This window comes from Mirounga angustirostris, unplaced genomic scaffold (assembly GCF_029215605.1).
Source record: "Mirounga angustirostris isolate CCGP_5_RB_7025 unplaced genomic scaffold, mMirAng1.0.hap1 SCAF_16, whole genome shotgun sequence".
In the NCBI taxonomy this organism is placed as follows: Eukaryota; Metazoa; Chordata; class Mammalia; order Carnivora; family Phocidae; genus Mirounga; species Mirounga angustirostris.
Genome location: NW_026991724.1, coordinates 55,392,412 through 55,416,027, shown reverse-complemented (window position 1 = coordinate 55,416,027; position 23,616 = coordinate 55,392,412). Strand labels below are relative to the sequence as shown.

The window sequence follows — 23,616 nt, the reverse complement described above, 5'->3', positions numbered from 1 at the left end:
AATTCAGACATATAAACAACAAAGTCATGTTTTTGTTGGCTCTTAAATACCTGCAATTGGTTATAGTAGTGATAGAAAACAACTACACACGGGCATATCATTAATTGTAAACTAAAAATTAAAAAAGTATAAACTTATAAAATATTTAAAGTAAAAATTCCCATTAATTACCCCCAATCAGTAATAGTTTGATCTTCAGACATAACAGTTTGTCAGGTTGAGGTGGTTCCTCCCTCTTATGCAATTTCAGAGTATAACACCCACAGACATGAAAACATTTTGTTCTTGGTTCAATGTTTACATTATTATCATATCAAACTTACTGTCAATCAAATTGCTTTCCTTAATCAATGCTGCATGAAGGTGGCATTTTCACACCAGTAGAAATGGATCTATAGCAACACAAAAACACATCATATCCCACGGTAATTATAAATATAACACCCTTGTTGAAACACTCTTATTTATACAATTACATAGTTGAACGTTATCTGTCTCCTATTACACACCTCATGAAATGTGGCTCTCTGATTTATACACATGTGACTTAACTGGGTAGTTCTGGGACATGAGATTGTTGCACCTTCATGACTGTGCATTCTTACAATGGGTGGACAATTGCTAAACTACCCTTGCAAATGGATTTTTTTTTTAAGATTTTATTTATTTATTTGACAGAGAGAGAGAAGAGCAGAGGGAGCAGCAGAGGGAGAGGGAGAAACAGGCTCTCCGCAGAGCAGAGAGCCCGATGCGGGACTCGATCCCACGACCCTGAGATCATGACCTGAGCCGAAGGCAGATACTTAACTGACTGAGCCACCCAGGTGCCCCGCAAATGGATTTAAAAACGTATAATATCCTACCAATTGTGTTTCCACTGTTAGATAAATTTTTTTTTTTTTTTTTAAGATTTTATTTGGAAGTGTGAGTGAGAGTGCGAGTTGGGAGAGAAGCAGATGGAGAGGGAGAGGCACACTCCCCACCAAGCAGAGAGCCCGACGCGGGGCTCCTGGGATCATGACCTGAGCCAAAGGCGGATGCTTAACTGATTGAGCCACCCAGGCGCCCCAGTGTTAAAGAAATTTAACAGGGAAGCCATTAGACTCAGGTGGCTCTAATGCCTTGGTAACCTCTATAAACAAACCGCAACTTATTCCACAGTCACTGCACTGGAATGGAAGAAAATGAACTTAAGAACAATGACAGTCAACTAGGCCTTCCAAAAATAAGGCAACTGCCTAAGGTATATCCGATCAGACACGGTCTTCGCTTTTTGTTTTTCCTCTCTGGAAAAACCTTACCGCTATCTCCTATAGGTGGACCATGCCTAACCATTTGGATAGACAGATTAACTGGCCAAATTAATCCTTAAAAATCTGAATGTACATGGGGCGCCTGGGTGGCTCAGTTGGTTAAGGGACTGCCTTCGGCTCAGGTCATGATCCTGGAGTCCCGGGATCGAGTCCCACATCGGGCTCCCTGCTTGGCAGGGGGTCTGTCTCTCCCTCTGCCCTCTTCCCTCTCGTGCTCTCTCTCATTCTCTCTGTCTCAAATAAATAAATAAAATCTTAAAAAAAAAAAATCTGAATGTACATCATCAGTTCATCTTCTACCACCACCACCTTTCATTTTGAACACTTATCATCTGGCCTGAACATCTTGCCCACTTGGAAAGTGGAAACAAGACTCAGAGTAAGGCCTTCCCCTGCCCCTCTCCACCCACTTTTGCACATGCACACAACACACCGACATAACTCTGCCCTCACTTGCTTGGACTTCACTCTTGGTAATGGCTCGCCCCAGCGCCTGAGCAGATCGTGTTCCACCAAGTGTTGCACATGCGCAAAGAGGACTTCTGGCACATAGAGGACACTGCCGTTCTCAAAGCCAAACCCACAGTCATGTGTTCCTCCCTTCACCAGCCCAGGTCCCCAGAACACCAGCCCTGAATCCCATCTTAACCAAGCCCACACACCTGAATTCCCAGTTCAGGCAAGCTAGAACCAGAGTCTATGGACGGACCAGTCCTCCCTTTGACCAAGGTTGTTATCATACTTAAGAGTTTTTGATGCCCTCTCCCGTTTCTGCCTTCCTATTGCCAAAACTTCACACATGCACACAGAGAACACGGGTGAACCCCTCAAGGACAATAATTCCGCACCTCCTACAATGCAGGGGACCTCAAAGCAGATGGGGATCAGGGACTGGCCACCCAGGTCACCCTGTGCAATATAAATGCATAAGGCACCCATCAGTCCCATCTCCCAGTGGACCTTCTGATGACCCCGGATTCCTGTTTCATACTTCAGGCCTAACATTGTGGGCACAGAGCTCAGCTGCCCAGGATTTGCATCAGATACATCCCTGTGTCAAAATGGGGCTTGCAGAGCCTAATAGAGAATTGTCAGTTCAGATTTATCAAAAATGTCCTCCGACCACAAAACTGCCAGGGCGCCTGGGTGGCTCAGGCGTTAAGCGTCTGCCTTCGGCTCAAGTCATGATCCCAGGGTCCTGGGATCGAGCCCTGCATCGGGCTCCCTGCTCCACGGGAAGCCTGCTTCTCCCTCTCCCACTCCCCCTGCTTGTGTTCCCTCTCTCACTGTGTCTCTCTCTGTCAAATAAAATCCTTAAAAAAAAAAAAATGACCTGCAACCACAAAACTGCCCTCCACAGCGCCAGTAGCAGTCCCTGATCTTCCCTTTTCAGAACAGCTCCAAGAACAGAGTTCGTGGCAGGTCCACCTCCTGGGGGGTCCTGAATTGGCATCCCCACTTTTCTGAGGCTCATACTGAGATAAAGGTGAGCAGATGACTTACAATTTGGTGAGTCAGCTTCACCTTTCTTGTTAAAACAAAACTTCCAAAGTAACAGGTAGCATCCTGTCTTCCATTATTGGGGTGTCCATTGAAAGTCCACACATCAAAAATTCCAATACACTTACCTGGGTGTATGACTACTGCCTCCTTCCTCTTTATGTCCTAGGGCTCTTTCCTCTTCCAAACAAGGTGACCAGATTCAGGCTAGAAACAGCAAGACCTGTTCATAAGGAAAAGAAACATGACTCTTGCTGGAAAATCTTCAATTTCAAATCCAGCACTATGCACAGTAGAGAAAAGAGCACATTACAGAAAGTTGTAGAAAATTATTTCTCCAAATGCTGTTTCCTGATGGCCTCTTCAGAATACTTAGGCATTTTCAATTTCAGTTCCTTAACTCCACTTTCAAGAACTACTGAATCAAAAATAAGGAACAGATATTAATTTTAAGGTGTGGGCAACAATATTCTATGCCATTTAATGAATTATCACTACCCTAGAGTGATGGTTAGAGGTAACTTCAGAAAAGGGGAAGATTCATGAGGTTTCATCTTAACATTTCCTTCTTTACACCAACAAATGCCTAGTTAATTCCTTAGAATGATTTCATTTATCATTTGTGCTGAGTTACACTATAGAATTTAAGATATTTGAACATACAGAAATTATACAATGCTTGTTTCCTTTTGCTGAAAATAAAAGCAAAGAAAGAAGAAAATGTGTGTGACATTAAGGGTAATAAAATGGAACCTTACTGGACCAAGGACTAATTTAGAACCTTTGCTTACAAAAGCCAGGATCTCCACAAATCAAATATGAGGGACTTCATTTTCCAAAGCAAACTACTAGAAAGAGAAACTAGAAGATGGGAGTTTCCACATTAAATATGATGGTTTATGCACACCTTTCAGTAAATCCCTTCCAGATTCTTATTAATGATAATGGGAACAATACTAACTTTATAGAGGGGGAATCTGGCAGAGAGACCCTCAACCAAGTCAACAAAATTAACAGCTGTAATGAGACAAATTGATATCAGCTGCCTGATGCACATACAAGGACTCATCACTGCTATAATATTGTTTGCAAAATATTAATTCATAATAGGATTCTAATCATGAGAAAACAGTTTTATGCACATTTCAAGTGACACATAGCTCCCATATCCTATAGTCTTTAATGTATTTTAAATAGTAAGTCTTTCTTTGAAGCAATCTAGACAGCAAGGCTTTCTTTTTCAGAATGTTGAGTTATTCTGGGGGCCCAATAGCCACCTTGTTGACCTTTCCTCAATCTAGTTTCCATAGACTCAGGCCATACCAAGACAGAACCTAAATATTATATATACACCCCTCCTTCACTGGAGTCCCCAAACCCAACCCATCTCCAGTGAGAATCTTGGGTACCAACACATCCCCATGTTGATCCATCACAGAGGGAATATTTTCAATAGTTACAGGTCTTGAATTCATGGTAGGAATTCTTCAGACTATATAGAAAACCTTGTTCAAGAGAATGGAGAGATGGCCCCAGGATATAAAAGACTAATATCTAGGGGCACCTGGGTGGCTCAGTCAGTTAAGTATCTGCCTTCAGCTCAGGTCATGATCCCAGGGTCCTGGGATTGAGCCCCGTGTTAGGCTCCCTGCTCAGCTGGGAGCCTGCTTCTCCCTCACCCTCTGTTGCTCCCCCTGCTTGCGCTCACGCTCTCTCGCTCTCTCTCTCTTTTCTGTCAAATAAATAAAATCTTTATTTGGGAAGAGGGAGAGCGGGAACACAAGCAGGAGGAGTGGGAGAGGGAGAAGCAGGCTTCCCGCTGAGCAGGGAGCCCGATATGGGGCTCTATCCCAGGACGCTGGGATCATGACCTGAGCCAAAGGCAGACGCTTAACGACTGAGCCACCCAGGCACCCCAAATAAAATCTTAAAAAAAAAAAACCAAAAGAATATCTAAAGAACTTACTATTATAAACAACAAATTTCCTAGGCAAGAACCCCAGAGGTAGAGAAGTCAATTTTTACACCTTCTAACTATACATTTCAGTAAGAAATGAGGACACAGCCCCTGAGCTAAATCAAGACAAGATTTACCTGAGAAGCAGCCATTTCTTCCTCTCCCTTCTGTTACAGGTTTCTTTCTCAGGTGAGATTATATAGAGAAATCCCACCTGTAAGCCTTTAAAGATCTTAGCATGGCCTCTTCACTCACATCACCTCAGAGGCAGAAGGATCTTGAAATGCACAAAAGGCCACCCTCTCCTTTGCTTTGTCACGGGAAAGATTCAGAAAAAAGGAGCTCCTACGGGGACACTTGTGTGTGTTCCTCCTTCCCGGTTTCAGATGTCCTCCCCTCCCACAGACAGCCACAAATCCTGCCACAGGGAACGGGGGCTGCACTGACCTGCCCCTTCCAAGGGAAGGCCGAACACTCTGATACCTTCTCTTCAACTGAAAGCAGCTCTCACAAATATATCTGTGAATCCTTGTGCTTCACCCTGACCTACTAAGAATCACCTGGGGCACATAGTTAAAGCAGCACTGATGTTCTCACCCTGACCAATAGACAGACTCTGGCAGAGGGCCCAGGTGATGGTGGTTCTTAAAACTCACCCTGGGATCTTTACTGTAAACCCAGGCTGATAAACGATGATGTGTTTCACATTTCATTGTGCACAGAAATCATTCGGTGTTCCAGGTCCCACAGAAGAAATGGTGATTCTGCAGGTTGGGAATGGGGTCTGAGAATTGGCATCTTTCCCAAGTACTTGTTAGTGCTGATGCTGTTCCTGGGGACCCTCGTTTAGTGGCGACACTAGAGAATGCAGGCACAGCGCACCTGAGCCCCCCACACCCACCATCTACGTCAACACAAACAACTCCTGGGGAGTTCCCAGGAAAGAGTTTACTTTTCACTGTTGTGAGTTTACTGTCGGTTCCCAGCAGAGACTACAATCACCATCCTGAGGGACTATATGCTTTCATAGCACTTTAAAGATTACAGAAAGGCTAGTGAATGCACTAATATCTGAGTAAGTCTCTTTTTGGAAAAGAACATCTATACATTGATTACTGCAATTACTGCAATGTTGATTGAGCATTAATTTTCTGTTCACAAGGAAGTTATGGTGCACCGTGTTGGGAACTTCACACATATAATTTCATTCGCATAATACCCTGCGAGCTGGGCACTAGGTGTCCTATAATAACTATGAGGATGTAGATACTGGGCCCTACCTATCTGCCTTGTCCTCAGTTTCCCTATTGGATTAAAAAAAACCCAGCTTGTATACAGTAAGAACTAAATAAATATGAATGGAAGAATACAGAAAGAAAGGGTAGATTAGAAGTTCGGAAAGTTTTCATTGTTGTGATTACATTTTTTAATTTTTATTTTTTTAAAGATTTTGATAGAGAGAGATAGCTAGAGATAGAGAGCGCACTCGAGCACAAGCAGGGGGAACAGCAGACAGGGTGAAAGGGAGAAGCAGGCTCCCTGAACAAGGAGCCTGACTCAGGGCTCCATCCCAGGACCTGGAGATCCTGACCTGAGCTGAAGGCAGATGCCCAACCAACTGGGCCACCCAGGCACCCCATGATTACATTTTTTAATAGGATAGAAAAATGTTTGAGTTCATAAATAAGAGTTTTCCTAACTGGATGTACTTTGTACACTTCCATCCGCAATATGTGATCATTTTAATCCCTACATTTTTACTAAAATTTGGTGTTACCAATTTTGTTTTGTTTTGTTTTGTTTTCAAATTTAGCCATTCTAGAAAATGCAAAGTGGCATCTCCTTGTTTCCCTGCTTTCTAGGAGAAATGGTTAAAGAAAATGTGAGATTATATGTATATATAAAATTCAGCCTTAAAAAAAAAGGACATCCTTCCATTTGGGACAATGTGGATGAGCCTAGAAGAAGTTATGCTATGTGGAATAAGCCAATACACAAGAGCAATTACTGTATTATCTCATTATATCTGGAATCTAATAAAGTGGAACTCATCATAAAAGCAGAGTACAATTGTGACTGCCATGAGCTGTCTGTGGGTGAAGTGAGAGATGTTGGTCAAATGGTACAAAGATTCAGCTCTTCAGGATGAATACATTCTGGAGATCTAAAGTACAGCATGGAGAATACAGATAGGTCTATTATATTTGAAATTTGCTAAGAGAGTATATCTTAGATGTTCTCAACAAAAATTAATTAAAAATTAAAAATCCTAACTATATAAGGTGATGGACATACTAATTAGCTAGATTGTTATAATCATATCATAATGTATACATATATTTATATTTTGTAACTTGAGCAACAGCTAAATCTACAGGAATGGAAAACAGGATTATGGGCAAAAGGCTCCTGAAACACAAGATTTAACGGGAAAAAGAGAAATTAAGACACTAATATATATAATCCTTTTCCGCTATTTATCTGCTTCTGGGTTTCAGGAGTCGTGAGCACCAGCCCTGGAGAGATGAAAGGAGCAGCCACTCAGAATCTGATCTCCTCTAATCTGTCCTGGGAAGGGAGGAGCTCCAGAGCCAGGCCAGACCTGGACACAGCCTCAGAAGGGGATTTGATCTGATCTGGGCTATGGGAGAGCTCGCTATAGGCTCTGATCTCCTAGCCTCTGGGATAATTCCAGCTTTGTCATTCCAAAGCCTGCCCAACAGAAATTTAACTCTGAGAGTTCATATTATTTTAATCTATTTAGTCACTTTCCTGTCTACTTCATAAAATAAAATAAAAATCAACTTAACACAAACATTTAGAATTTCTGGAACAATTATGTTAGAAACTTTTTTTTTTTTTTTAAGATTTATGTATTTATTTGAGAGGAAGAGAGAGAGTGAGTGAGTTTGCACAAGTGGGGGGCGGGGAGGGAGAGGGAGAGAGAATCTCCAGCAGACCCCACACTGAGCACAGGGCCCGATGCAGGGCTCGATCCCATGACTCTGAGATCACGACCTGAGCTGAAACCAAGTCGGATGCCCAACCAACTGAGCCGCCCAGGCGCCCCAGGAATCTTTTATTCTTAACAAGAATGTAAAATAAATGCTACTACTACTGCTAATAAAAGTGCTTTGGTTCATGGATGACCCATCAGGGTGAAGCAGAAACACACAACACAGAAAGGGAACTGTCCCAACTGAAGCAAAGTCCCCTGTATATTACTGCTTCCTTGCACTGACCCTACAATCCTGAATTCAACCATATACCCATTGCTCTAGATTAAAGGTTCCCGGGTGTAGGGATCATGACTCTTCATGTTTTTCTAATGACCAGATGCCATGGAAACAATCAGTTTCTATCTGTTTGCATCTCTACACTTGCTCAGTGTTCTTTACCACAGCACGAGGAACCTGGAGAGACTCCCATCTGGGTACCAAAGTCATGAACAAAGAATATATGGATAATATTTATAAGACAAATGTACACATAATTTTATTGGTAATTGATACATGGCTGATTCCTATTTGAATTAAATCCTACACTGTCGGGGCGCCTGGGTGGCTCAGTTGGTTAAGCGACTGCCTTCGGCTCGGGTCATGATCCTGGAGTCCCGGGATCGAGTCCCGCATCGGGCTCCCTGCTCGGCAGGGAGTCTGCTTCTCCCTCTGACCCTCCTCCCTCTCATGCTCTCTGTCTCTCATTCTCTCTGTCTCAAATAAATAAATAAAATTTAAAAAAAAAAAAAAATCCTACACTGTCTTCAAATGTACTGAGTTGAAAATTGTTATCCAAAAACATAAAACATAGATAAAACAAAAACACAGTAAATTAATATTGTGGAAACTATCATACAAAAGGAAGCAGTGTTATGGAATTGTAAAACAAGACTAGGAAAAAAATTAACCCCCAAAATTCCGAATAAAACATACACTCTTAATTTTTTTTTTTTTTTTTTTTTTTTTGACAGAGAGACACAGCGAGAGAGGGAACACAAGCAGGGGGAGCGGGAGAGGGAGAAGCAGGCTTCCCGCTGAGCAGGGATGCAGGGCTCGATCCCAGGACCCTGGGATCATGACCTGAGCCGAAGGCAGACGCTTAACGACTGAGCCACCCAGGCGCCCCAAAATGTACACTCTTAAAATGATGCTTCTATGTAATTATAATTTTAAACTGGGATTGTGCACCCATGAAAAGTATTTAAAGCACCAGTCAGTGTTATATGGCAGTAAAATTGCTCAGAAAATTCATTACAATCAATCATAAAATGCCCAAATAAAAACTTTATGAATAAGCATTTAAATAACATTGAGAAATTTGTTATTAATACTCCCAGTTTTACACAGAATGCAAAGGCTGCAGTTCATCCTTTAGAAACAACAAAACATTTCTGAATAAACACCATGAGTTGTAAAATATCCTGCATATCACTGGTATATAAACATTTAGGTATTAATTATGCCACATTTCAGATACATTTTGAGGAAAGTGGTTGCAAATGCTGATTGCATTTATATTTATGAAAAAACCTTTTTTTTTTTAATTTAATTTTATTTTTTTATTTATCTGAGAGAGAATGGGAGACAGAGAGCATGAGAGGGGGGAGGGTCAGAGGGAGAAGCAGACTCCCCGCCGAGCAGGGAGCCCGATGCGGGGCTCGATCCCGGGACTCCAGGATCATGACCTGAGCCGAAGGCAGTCGCTTAACCAACTGAGCCACCCAGGTGCCCAGGCGCAGAGCCTTCTTAAACAACAAAAAAACAGATTTTGCACTGACGATATCTCAATAATTCTTTTCTTGACCTTGGGCTCCTGGCCCACATCACATCAGTTTTCACTGGACTTTGAAGACTCTCAGCTTTGTGTGCTAGAGAGAGTGACTTCTGGGACTGGAGGTTCTAAATCAGCCAGACCTCAATCCCATAGGTTTTTATTTTGCTCCACACTCATGTCACAAACATATTCTTTTTTTTTTTTATTTAAAGATTTTATTTATTTGACATACAGAGAGAGCGAGCCCAAGCAGGGGGTGTGGCAGGCAGAGGGAGAGGGAGAAGCAGGCCTCCTGCTGAGCAGGGAGCCCGATGCGGGACTCGATCCCGGGACTCCAGGATCATGACCTGAGCCAAAGGCAGTCGCTTAACCGACTGAGCCACCCAGGCGCCCCGAAAAAACTTTTAACATGGGGATTTTTACTAATTATCTAACTTCTTATAAAACACATGTATATTTAAGCATGTTCTATCAGAACTTTAGAATCTAAAATCGCAGCTGAATTTCACAGAAAACTAATCACAAATTGAAAACATATAGGACACATATAGGAACTTCATATAAATAAGACAAAACTAGAAAATCATAGGTTTTAAGAAATACGGTAACACGCTGTGTCTCTGTCAAATAAATAAAAATAAAATCTTAAAAAAAAAAAAGAAATACGGTAACAACTGACGTCTGTCGTGATGCAAAAATAGAACTTAAAAAATGGCTTAGCATAGAGTTCCTCAGAAATATGCACAGATTTCCGTAGGTCCCCAAAAGTCATAGAAAAGCAGACAGATCACACAGGCCCTCACAGGCTATGGAAGGGTCTTTGGCCCTCCCTGTGAATATGATGGAAGACCAGGGGGGCAGAAGGAGAACCTTGAGGATGTAGGAACATGGGGAGTGTTAGATAGGATTGTCCCTCTGTGATAGCAAGGGAAATGTACTGAAGATTCTGGAAAATTATTTCCATTCAAGCAGAGCTTCCCAAACCACATTTTAAGTTTTGGCTTCCTCCTTGACCTTTGGAACTCACGTGTCATCTGCTTCATTCATTTCCACCTACCTGGTTGTACAGCGACTGTCTTCCTTCACTTCGCATCCCAGGACTTTTTCTTCTGTTCCAAAAAGGGTAAGCAGGTCTGGCTTAGATGTAGCAAGACCTGTTTATTTAAAAAAAGGAATATGAGTTTTGCTGGAGATTCTCTAATTTGGAGTCCAGTATTGATTGTCCTCAGTAAAAAAAGAGGAGATTGTAGAATTCTAGAAAATGATTTCCCAATATACTGTTATTTGATGAGCTTGAATGGAACAGTTTTTAGGGCAATTACAGGTTTTACTAGAACACCAAGAATGGCAAACAACAATCATTTTTAAACATTTACTAGTCACTAGATAGCATTATAACAGTTTTTCATAAGTTAATGCAAAAAAAACCCACAAAAATAATTTATGAGATCAAACATTTTTTTTAAAGATTTTATTTATTTATTTGACAGAGAGAGACACAGCGAGAGAGGGAACACAAGCAGGGGGAGTGGGGGAGGGAGAAGCAGGCTCCCCGCTGAGCAGGGAGCCTGATGCAGGGCTTGATCCCAGGACCCTGGGATCATGACCAGAGCCGAAGGCAGACGCTTAACAACTGAGCCACCCAAGTGCCCCTCAAATATACTATTCTTCCTCTTTTATGAGAGTCTTCTGTCAAACATCCAGTAAATGGAAGAAATGAGGTTTTAATCAAGGTCGTCTGACCTAGAGTTTATGTAACATGACACACAGGTCTATATACAGAGACTACCTTAAAGCAATGTTCCATAGGGGCCAAGGGCAGGCTGTCCCCAGATGGGACACTTTGGCATAAAGTGTTTTTTGAGTTAAAGGCAACTGACATCCTGTAGGCCCAAGAGAAACTTTGGCCCCTCTTAACTATGTAGAAGGATCTACATTAGGGGTCTTTCCCAGAATAAGGGCTATTATCGGAGATAAATTTTATCTAGGTAACCCATCTGTGTGCCAGGTCAAACATCTAATTACCAAACATCTGCTCTTCTTATTGCTTTGCAAAAACATTCCTATCTTCAAAGTACCAGACCATTCTTAGTCCAGGATGCCATATATACTTCATTTGGCTGGACTGACTTTGGGATTTCCATGTCTGTAGGTTTCCTTATACTTATGACATTAAATTTGATTTTTCTCCTCTTCATCTGTCTCATGTCAGTTTTGTTCTTAGTCTAGCTCGAAGGACCTTCTGTCCCCCAGCTAGGGGACAGAAATTCTTGCTCCTTGAAAGTATCAACACAAAATATATCTAATGAAGCCGGCATTGGTCTTGTCAGTTCAGATGGAAGAATGTCCCCTGGCACAGCTGTACCAGATAAGGAACATAGAGCCTAGGCTCAAGAGATAGGAATGTAAGCCACTAATTTACAAGTAATCAGCACTACCCTACAGATATAACTACCAGATGCACCTAATAAAACCTCTACGATAAAGAAGAAAGATATTTTTCGGATTCAAAGTCTTTTGAGATAGAATACACCTCCGGGGTACTAGGTGAGGTAGCACCAGAAGCTATCAAGGACTCAGGTCATGATCCTGGAGTCCCGGGATCGAGTCCCGCATCGGGCTCCCTGCTTGGCAGGGAGTCTGCTTCTCCCTCTGACCCTCCCCCCTCTCATGTGCTCCCTCTCATTCTCTCTCTCTCAAATAAATAAATAAAATCTTTAAAAAAAAAAAGAAGTTATCAAGGAACATCTGCTAACACGGCCTCATGGGTCTCCAAGGAACAGCATCCATCTTCTTAGTGATACCGAACCAAACCGTGCCCTTGGGCTCTCTGAACAATAGAATTTGACAAGAGGCCAAACAGGAGTTTCAGGCAAGGCTTTACTGGGGCTTATGCTCCAGCATGAGGGAGAGAGCACAAAAGAAAGTGTCGTCAGGCTGACTCCCCGAGGAGAGGTCAGGGAGAATTTTTAAAAAGAAACTTAGGTGGGAAAAGAGTGCTGTCTAAGCATAGAGTGGCAGGGATTTATTAGCACCTGCATGCTTAAAGATCATCATGCTTTTTTACATACTGCTTGTCTAATTAACATATTAAATCTCCACTCCTGGGCATGATTTCTGGGATTAGAATGAGGGAAAGAGTCAGAGAAATTTCAGCACTGTGGTCCCTCGTGGCACAACCTGGTTTGGTCCAACCTTCATTAGTGTTCATAGTTAGCATACTTCCTCTAAATTCCTTCAACATAACCTACTTAGGAGGCATAGAGTTTTGGCTTCCCTCCCCGCCACACCAGTCCCCCACCCCGCCTTTATGGAGGCAGCCAAAGAATGCTGGATTTCACAGTCAGCACTGAGAGAGCCTGAGTCCAGTCTCTGCTCTGTCTTGGCCCTTGCCCCCAATTTTCTCCTTAAAAATCTTCGCTTGCAAGCAATCAAGGAGTTCAGGACTTTTGAGCATTAACTTCCCTCTTCTCCTGGGTGGTACCATAACAATAGCTGGAGGAAATATAAAATGGTGGAACTTCTATGAAAAACACTATGCAATTTCCTCAAAACATTACAAATAAAATTATCCTATGATCCAGCCATCCCACTTCCAGGTTTATATACAAAAGAATTCAAAGGAAGATCTGAAATTGATATTTGCACATCCATGTCCATTGCAGTTGTATTCACAAAAACCAATAATAAAGGAAGAACCCACACAAATGCCCACGCACAGATGAATAAATAAATAAAATGTAGCATATACATATCATGGAACACTTTTCAGTATTCCAAAAGGAACAGATTTTGTGACTTGATATAACTTAGATAAGCCTTGGGGACAGTACGTTAAATGAAATAAAGGAGTCACAACAACAGATACAATAGGACTCCACTTTTGTGAGTAATCTAAGACAGTCAAACTCAAAGGAAATTATAGTGGTATGTGCCAGGGACTTACAGTAGAGGGAAAAAATGGTGGTTAAGAGATCTTAAGTTTCACTTTTGCAAAAAGAAAAAATTCCAGAGATAGTTTACACAGTAATGTGAATATACTTAACAACACTAACCTGCCCATCTAACAATGGTTTGACGGTAAATTTTGCCATGTGTTATTTTTAACCACAATTAAATTTGTTAAAATACCTAAAAGAGAACAGATGATGAAACAGTCTTCATTTTCATGACTACTCATCTAGACAGAATAAAGCAACCACTGACCATTAACCAAGAATAGAAATAAACAAGAAGTCATGAACACACCAGGTAATATTTTTATAGACAAAAGCAGATAATTTTGTTTGTAATATACATATAGATGATACACATTTGAATCAAGCCTTACATTATCTTTAAAGTTAGAGTTGAAAATTACGATCCAAAATCATAATATACAGGTAACAACCTAAATTAATCAATATTGGGGATCCTACCAAAACAACACATAGTGATAGTACTGGAACACAAGAGAAAATTTAACAACCCAAATTCTTAATACAACATAGATGTACTATTAAAAACAGTTTCTATTATAACTATAAATATTAACCATGACTGTGAATTCATGAAGCGTAAGCAGTTTGAATCATGGGTATGTACTGTATGGAAGGAACTTTTCACAGGAAATGCTTTATAATCAATCATGAAAAGCTCACATGAAAAGTTCAATGAATGAAAATTTAAAAGGCACAATAGACGCTTATTATGGTGTTAATAGATCATTCCTACTCTTACACTAAATGTAAAGGCTATAAGCCAACCTGTAGAAGAAAAAAAATCCTGTATTTCTAAATAAAGGAACAAATGAAAGCTGTATAATATGGTGAACATCACTAATATATAAAATAAATATTTGGGATTAAGTTATACCATGATACAGATACACATTGAGGGAAGTGGATCAAAAACCTAATAACATTTTGACTAATGTAAATTTAAATTTATGAACCAAATATTTTTTTAATTTTTAAGTAATCTCTATATCCAACGTGGGGCTCGAACTCATGATCCTGAGATCAAGAGTCACATACTCTACCAGGTTAGCCAGCCAGGCACCCCTAGGAACCAAATATTTTAATGAATATGCATGCCAACTATTATCTAACTTTTTTTTTTTTTTTAAGATTTTACTTATTTTTCAACAGAGAGAGTGAGACAGCGAGAGAGGGAACACAAGCAGGGGGAGTGGGAGAGGGAAAAGCAGGCTTCCCACTGAGCAGGGAGCCTGATGCGGGGCTCCGTCCCAGGACCCTGGGATCATGACCTGAGCTGAAGGCAGACGCTTAACGACTGAGCCACCCAGGTGCCCCTATTATCCAGCTTTTTTTTTTTTTTTTTAAGATTTTATTTATTTATTTGAGAAAGAGAATGAGATAGAGAGAGAGCATGAGAGGGGGGAGGGTCAGAAGGAGAAGCAGACTCCCTGCTGAGCAGGGAGCCCAATGCGGGACTCGATCCAGGGACTCCAGGATCATGACCTGAGCCAAAGGCAGTCGCTTAACGAACTGAGCCACCCAGGCGCCCCTATTATCTAGCTTCTTATAAAACATGCGTGCATTCAAGTTCTGTCATATCAGAACTTTTGAATCTAAAGGCACACACAAATTTCACATAGATCCAATCAAAAAATGAGAATATTCAGGACAGTCCCAGGAATTTTTGTACAAAACAAGACAATTATAAAATGACATAAGTTATACAGAAATAAGGTAACAGAGACTGTACTATATGGTGGACAATGTTCTAACTTCCTCTATAGCACTCATTTAAGAATTCTATGAGGTTGGGCGCCTGGCTGGCTCGGTTAGTAGAGCATGCGACTCTTGATCTCAGGGCTGTAACTTTGAGCCCCATGTTCAGTGTAGGGATTATTTAAAAAAAAAATAAAATCTTTTAAAAAAATTCTAGGAGGTAAATAGATACATTAACTATTTTATCATTGTGGATTTGAGCATATAAGTGAAATTTCAAATGATAGTGCATAACAAAAAAAGACATTTTGAAGTAAAATAATTACATTTTCTCATTTTAGGGAAGTTCTCAGTGCTATGATGAAATTACTGAGTCTGAATTTTATGGGGTCATGTTTGAAACTGCCAGAGGTTTGGAAATAATAAAGCAGACAACACATCACTTCTGTCCCCAATGTTTCTGGAATTTCTGCACCAAATCTCATTGACTGCACCACTTTTCTCACGCACTTCCAACAAATTAAACTTAAGAGATAGCTTAATAGAGTTCCTCTATGTGCACAGATGTTCACAGGTACTAAGGACTGAAGAGCAAACAGATCACTGAGGCCCTCACAGTCCAAGGGAAGTTGTTGTTTTTGTTGTTGTTGTTGTTGTTATGCACTGAGGATGTGATAGAGATCTCTGGAGCTGAAGGAGAATTCTTGGAGGATATAAGAGCACAATAGTGTTGGACAGATGACCCTCTGTGAGATGAAGAGAAATGAACTTAGGCTTCTCACAATCATTTCTGTAGAAGCAGAGCTCCCCAAATCACATTTTCAGGTCTGGCTTCTTCCTGGAACTTTGGGCCTCACCTCCATCATCTGCTTAATTCATTCCCACCTACCTGGATGGAAGGATACAGATCTGGCTTTGACACAAGATCGGTTTATTAGAAAAAAAGGAAAATGAGTATTGTTGGAGATTCTAACTTTCAATCCACAACTGAGCTCAGTAGAGAAGAGAGGACATTATAGAATTCTAGAAAATGATTTCCCAAAAGCTGTTGCCCAACAGCCCCTTTAGAACATGCAGAAGGGGGGCCCCCGGTGGCTCAGTCGGTTAAGCGTCTGCCTTCGGCTCAGATCATGCTCCCAGAGTCCTGGGATCGAACCCCCCTTTGGGCTTCCTGCTCAGTGGGGAGCCTGCTTCTCCCTCTCCCACTCCCCTGCTTGTGTTCCCTCTCTCACTCACTCCCTCTCTCTGTCAAATAAATAAATAAAATCTTAAAAAAGAAGAAGAAGAACATGCAGGAGGGATTTCCAATGTTCACATCCTGACCTCCACTTCCAAGTACTACTGCTACGATAAAGAGTAGAAATAGGGAGTTTAAGATGTAGGCAATATCATTTTATGCCACTCAATGTTTAGAATTGCCACTAATCTACACAAGTGATGATGTTACCCCTTTAAGGAAGGGGAAGCTAAAGCTGAAAAGCAAACATCATGAAGATTTTTCTGTACATCTACAAACTCCTACTTATTTCCCTTTCTGCCTGGATCTGAATTCCAGTCATGCAAAGAGGAATCTTCCAAGAGACAGTCTACAATGGAAGGAAGAAAACCCTGAGTGTGTTTTGGGAAATCTGGAAGGAGTTATTCTCACCCAGGAAGAGGAGGTGTCCGTAGTTCTCTAACATCACATCCCTGTACAATTCCCGCTGAACGAGGTTCAGGCATCCCCACTCCTCCTGAGAGAATTCTATGGCCACATCCCTGAATGTCAGCAGTCCCTGCAATAAATACCACAGTGACCAAGTGGCCATTGACAGAGTTCACAGAGTTCTCACAGAGTTCACAGTCCCTAAGATGAAAGAGGAGGTTAATGTCACCAACTAGACCCCAAGACCTGACCTTCACTGCTTACCTGCTTTGTACCCACTGACCCTTGTCCCACATTTTAGTTAACCTCTTCTTTCCACCTTATCTTTTTCTTCAGGCAAAAGACCCCATGTGCATAGTCTCCTGTGATGGAAACAGAAACTACCCTGCAAGTAGTAACAACTGCCATGACAAAGAGCTCATGCTGGTCCCTACCACCCAGCACAGTTTGAGTTTAACCCCTGACTCACACCTGCACAGATGGACCATAGAGTGACCCACAGAGTGACTGACACTTACTTTTACCTCATTATAATACTAAAATCTCTGCTCATGCCTCATTTACATAATATACAAAGTATGTATAGAACTATTTACTTAAGGCGCATGTGCAACCTATGCCCACCTCTACATATGATGACAAGGCTCCCATTTCTAAATATTCATCCTAACTCTAAATAAAAGGAACCCATTCACCCTTGCTTGGGGAGTCAAGGCTTTGGAAGTTATTCCCTGTAATCTCCTTATTTGCTGCAAATAAAATTTCATTTGTGTGACAACTCCACCTGGTGGAGTTTCTATACCTTAGTTCACTTACCGAGGGACAGGTGTCCTGAGTTTCCGCCCTCTGGTTCCCTGGTTTCCAATGGATGGAGTGTTGGACACTGGCAACTCACCCTGGTTAACCCATTCAAGCTACTGGGACAAGGGCAGATTCCTGGAGGGGATGGTGGGAGGTGGGGGGGGATACTCTCACTTTTTTCGTTTTAAGTAATCTCTACACCCAACAGGCGGCTCAAACTCATGACCCTGTGATCAAGAGTCGCATGTTCCACTGACTGAGCCAGCCAGGTGCCTCATGGGAGCTCTTACTTCCTGGTGCTTGTGACTCCCAGCCTGCTCCTCTGATCTCACCTGAAATCTAGTGACCACCCTAATGATTTTTACTTAGAAGGACATCTGTTGTATAAGTTACACCAGATCTGTGCCACAGCTTTCAGAGGTAAACTAGAGTGGTCTCACCAAGTCTGGACAAGCTGACATAACAGGATACTGTGGGGGAATTAAATACTCATTGGAGTGGAGTCTAGACATCCCCAGTGAAAGAAGACCCCATGACCAGCCATTCAGAGGCTTAGATGCTCCATCCTGATGAAACTGGAGTGATCTAACAGAGACTAGTCTAAGGTCTAGGAGAATGAAAGAAATCTCCATCCCACCTGGTTGTTTGGTCTGTTTATTGTTATTCCCAATTTAAATCACCCTGGCTGTTTGGCCCTTGTGCACCTCTTCCTTCACTTAAAATCCAAGACAAAGGAGGCAGCAGCTTCCATCACTGGAAGCATGCACTGGGAGCAGGTCAGAGCTCTATGTAAATGGTTAAAAGACAAAGGTTTAGGAGCACCTGGATGGCTCAGTTGGTTAAGCGTCTGCCTTCAGCTCAGGTCATGATCCCAGGGTTCTGGGATCGAGCCCTGCATTGGGCTCCCTGCTCAGCAGGAAGCCAGCTTCTCCCACTCCCCCCACTCATGCAATCTCATGCTCTCAAATAAATAAATAAAATCTTCTAAAAAATAAATAAATACTGGTGCCTGGGTGGCTCAGTCATTAATGGTCTGCCTTTGGCTCAGGTCATGATCCCAGTGTCCTGGGATCGAGTCCCACATCAGGCTCCCTGCTTGGCAGGAAGCCTGTTTCTCCCTCTCCCACTCCCCCTGCTTGTGTTCCTGCTAGCTATCTCTCTCTGTGTCAAATAAATAAATAAAATCTTTAAAAAAATAAAAAAATAAAATAAAATAAATAAGTAGGCCTTCTCCATAATTCATGCCCATGGAGCCGTATGGCAGGAAAGAGGGCTCCTAAATACAAAAACGGACAAATTCAACATGTCAAGGAAATCCAAAGCCTGCTAGAAGCCATACATACCCCTAAAGAAGTGGCAGCAGTTCATTGCAGAGGCCTCAAAAAGGCAATTCTGAGGTAACAGGGGAAAATAATTTGGCTAATGCAGCCATAAAAAGGATACCCAGGTCTGGGGAGACTTCGTATTTGCCAGTAACTTCTTCTCTACCATTATATAAGTGCACTTCTTCCTACTTCCACAATGAGATAAAAGAGGCTGTAAAATTGGGCTGTCAGTGGTCCCCAACAGTCAGAGGATGGATGATGAATAACAACCTGAGAAACTGGGTACCAAGGAGACAGCTTGTAGACTCCTGAAGAATGCACCTGACTCATCCCATTATGGTAAGGAAGCCTTATACCTATGGCTACTAAAGATTATGAGCACCCCAGTGGTGAAGGAAATTGAGAAAATAACGAACCAATGCGCCTACTGTAGACTAGTAATGTACAAACCAGACCTCTGGTACCCCTCTAGCTAGAGCAACTCAAATTCAGGGGGCAATGCCAGGGGAGGATTGGTGAACAGACTTTACTGTAATGCCAGTGGCCCCTGGAAGGGTCGAATCCCTTTTGGTATTTGTAGATACATTCACTAGATGGACTGAAGCCTTTCCCTGAAGGACAGAAAGAACTAACAAAGTAACAAGGGCCTTGGAAAAGGAGAAAATTCCTGTTTCAGTTGCCAAGGTCAGTCCAGAGTGACAATGGGCCAGCTTTTATATCCAAAATCATATCTGAGGTAGCCAAGGCCTGAAGTATCAAGTGGAGGTTACACTCAGCCTGGAGACTCAGTCTTCTGGGAAGACAGAATGGGCCAGCAGAACCCTAAAATAGACTCTGGCAAAGTTGTGCCAGGAAACAGGAATATTGGTTAAAGTTAGTACCAATAGCTCTCACCAGAATGAGAGCTGCCCCAAAGGACAAATTAAAATCTCAGCCCATATGGGATGATTTATGGGAGCTTAACCCCCTACTTGCCTGCACAGATGGACCAAGGAGTAACCGGCAGTTCTATTTACTTCATTATAACACTGAATCTTCACCAAAGGAGAACAAGCCACATTTATGTAACATACAAAGTATGTGTAGACCTGTTTCTTTAAGACACATGTGTGACCTTATGCCCAGTGCTACATAAGATGACAAGGCTCCCCGTTTCTAAACATTCATCCTAACCCTAAATAAAAGGAACCCACTCAGCTTTGCTTGGGGAGTCAAGGCTTTGGAAGTTATTCCTTGTGATCTCCTTATTTGATACAAAGTTTCCTTTGTGTGACAACCCCACCTGGTGTAGTTTCTATCTGATACTCAGCAAGGAGTGAACTCATGTTCATTTAGTTGTATTAGAACTGGTTCTGGCTTAAGTGAGTTTCTTGCTTTATGCAGTAAGATGATTTTTAGCATGGTAATACGCTTGAATGTATTCTCTAGCTCTGAGGTAAGAGGATGGCATATGATCCACAAAACCAATATAAATACTGTGTATTTCTCCAAGATAAGTTGTAAAATGAAGGCATGAACACAGGCATACACATTGTTGAGTACTGTGTTTATATCATACAGTATAAATTGCGTCTATTTCTTAGATGGAACATTTTGGTGGGTTACAAATATATGTATCAAATTCTAATGTGAGTTAGAATTTCACAATAGTGCATTGGAGATCTTGCTAAAATGCAGATTCTGTTCAAGAGTTCTGGGGTGGTCGGGGCGCCTGGGTGGCTCAGTTGTTAAGCGTCTGCCTTCAGCTCAGGTCATGATCCCGGGGTCCTGGGATCGAGCCCCACATCCTGCTCCCTGCTCAGCGGGAAGCCTGCTTCTCTCTCTCCCACTTCCCCTGCTTGTGTTCCCTCTCTCGCTGTGTCTCTCTCTGTCAAATAAATAAATAAAATCTTAGAAAAAAAAAAAAAGAGTTCTGGGGTGGGATCCTAGTCTGTGTTTCTAATAACGCAGTAGCCTATGGGCCAAGGGATACATTTTTGAATAACAAAGAGGTAGAACTCAAAGGCAAGAATTCTTGGAGGACTTGGAACTGAACGCGTTTTATAGCACTTACAGGTTTACTAGTATAGCAAGAATGGCAACAATACTTTTTGAGCATTTCTAGTTACTAGATAGCATTCTAGCAATTTTTTCATAAATTAATGCAAAATAATAATAATCTAAGAGAGCGAACATATTATTCTTCTACTTTTATGCAAATATTTTGTCAAACAGCTAGTACATGGAAGGGATCAGGTTATTAACCTAGCCTAGAGTGATCTCAAATGACACACAGGTCAATGTACAGAGAAGACTCTAAAGCAGTGTTTCATAGCCGGTGTCAAACCTGAGAAGAGTGTTGGAAACAAGAAGGGATCCACAAAAAATCAGCCTCCCTTTTACATTTTATGTACACATCCATATATTTAAAAAGTAATTACAAAGGGCGCTTGGGTGGCTCAGTTGGTTAAGCGACTGCCTTCGGCTCAGGTCATGATCCTGGAGTCCCGGATCGAGTCCCACATCGGGCTCCCTGCTCAGCAGGGAGTCTGCTTCTCCCTCTGACCCTCCTCCCTCTCATGCTGTCTCTCATTCTCTCTCTCTCAAATAAATAAATAAAATCTTTAAAAAGAAAAAAAAAGTAATTACATGATCTCAGGGTCCGTGGGGAAAATGTCATGGCAATTTAAATTAAGGAACATTTTCAATGACATAAAATTTATGTATCTACTCGTGGAAGATGATGCTTCTTTTAATCACACTATAAAGACAAATGGCACAGAATGATATAAAGAAAATAGCCAGTTTCTGAGTCCAGTATTTGACAGTTTTTGTTTCAGTCATTTGTGCTACATTATGTTTCAGAATTTTAAGACACTTGAACGTGTTAATTATGTTGTTTTATTTTTCTGAAAATACAAAGAGAAGAGTAGGTCTGTGACATGGGTGGAGTAAAATGGAAATTTATAGGCTCAGAACCACCGTTCCCAGAAGTCAGTCAGTATCTCCAGTGCACAAAAGTGAGAGCCTTCATTATCCAGTGGAATTCATATAAGAAAGGAATTTCCAATTTAATTGTGAAGGCTTCTGCACATCTTTCAGTAAATCCATCTCACATCCGCATGAATGATAAAAGGGAAATTATTAACATTATAGAGGAGCAATCTGGCAGAGGGCACCAAGCCAAGTCAACAAAATTAACATCAGCTGTAAGGAAGCAAAATAGTACCAGCGCCTGAGACACACAGGACACATTATTACTGCTGTGTCCTTGTGGCCCACAAAAATAAATCAGAAGATTAATCTAATTATGAGAAAACAGTGGATTTATGTAAATTTCAAGCCACACATAGCTCCCATGTCCTGTAATGTCTAGCATATTTTATTTTTTTTTTAAGATTTCTTTTTTTTTAAGATTTTATTTATTTGACAGAGAGACACAGAGAGAGAGGGAACACAAGCAGGGGGAGTGGGAGAGGGAGAAGCAGGCTTCCCGCCCACCAGGGAGCCCGATGCGGGGCTCGATCCCAGGACCCTGGGATCATGACCTGAGCTGAAGGCAGACGCTTAACGACTGAGCCACCCAGGCGCCCCTTTCTAGCATATTTTAAATAGAGCATCTTTTTTTCACATTCTGAAGAGCAAGACTCTTTCTTTTCCAAAACTTTGAGTCATTCTGGGCCTAATATCCAACCATTCTGCTTATTTGTGCACATTTCTTCCCTTGTGGAACTGTCACAAAGGGAGTATTTTCAATGGTTGCAGGACATTAATTCAAAGTGACAATTGTTGTCACCCTATTGGAAGTCAGGTTGGAGAGAAGGGAGAGAAGCCTCTGAAATATGAGAGAAGTGTTCTAAAGACTAACCTTGAGTATTATTTTTTAAAAGGTTTTAAAAAGTAGGTGAAGGGGCACCTGGCTCGCTCAGTCAGTGGAGCATGCGATTCTTGATCTTGGGGTTGTGAGTTTGAGCCCAACATTGGGTATACAGATTACTTAAAAATCTTTAAAAAGTAGGTGAAAACACTCATGAGGCAGAAACGTCAGAACTAGAGGAATAAACATTTGCAATTTCTAAATGCACAAAAATTCAGAAGGAAAAGATGACACTGCCTCTGACCTGGGAAGCAAGGCTTACCTGAGAACTGGCCATTTCTTTTTTCCTCTTCTGGTCCTTTAGCTCTCTTTCTCGCAAGATACTTGTGGAGAAATCACAGCTGCATCAGGAGAATATGCCTTTAAAGTCACCAACAGAGCTTCTTCACCTGCAAACTGCTAGCCAGTGGGTCAGATTTGCAAATGTAGAAAAGGCCCAACTTCCTAGTCCTTTGTGTCAGGAGCTATTCAGAAACTATGAGCTCCTACTTGGAGACCAATCTCTGACTTTTCCTTCTGTTTTCTGGGACTTCCCTCCCACAGATGCTCACAAATTCAGCTACAGCATAGGAACCCCTTCAGCATAGGAATCGTGTGCTGCTTGGACCCGACCCTCCCAGACTCATGTAGCAGAGACCCTGTTACCTCTCTTAGAGCCAAAGACTGCTCTCGACTCATAAAATATTGCAAAGCCCTCGTGCTTAACCTTGGCCTCACTTAGAATCACCTGGAGCCCTTAATTAACACAACACTGTTGTTTTCACCCAAACC

General features: G+C 41.7%; 1 long non-coding RNA gene across 1 annotated transcript; it reads right to left on the bottom strand.

The window, feature by feature from the left end:
- Window positions 1-323: 323 nt before the first annotated feature.
- On the bottom strand, window positions 324-23,254 carry LOC135362897 (uncharacterized). The gene is made up of 5 exons (XR_010408306.1): window positions 23,108-23,254; window positions 16,867-16,993; window positions 10,601-10,697; window positions 2,942-3,036; window positions 324-392 (listed from the first exon to the last, which is right to left on the bottom strand). It is a non-coding gene; the product is annotated as an uncharacterized LOC135362897 (long non-coding RNA).
- Window positions 23,255-23,616: the final 362 nt, after the last annotated feature.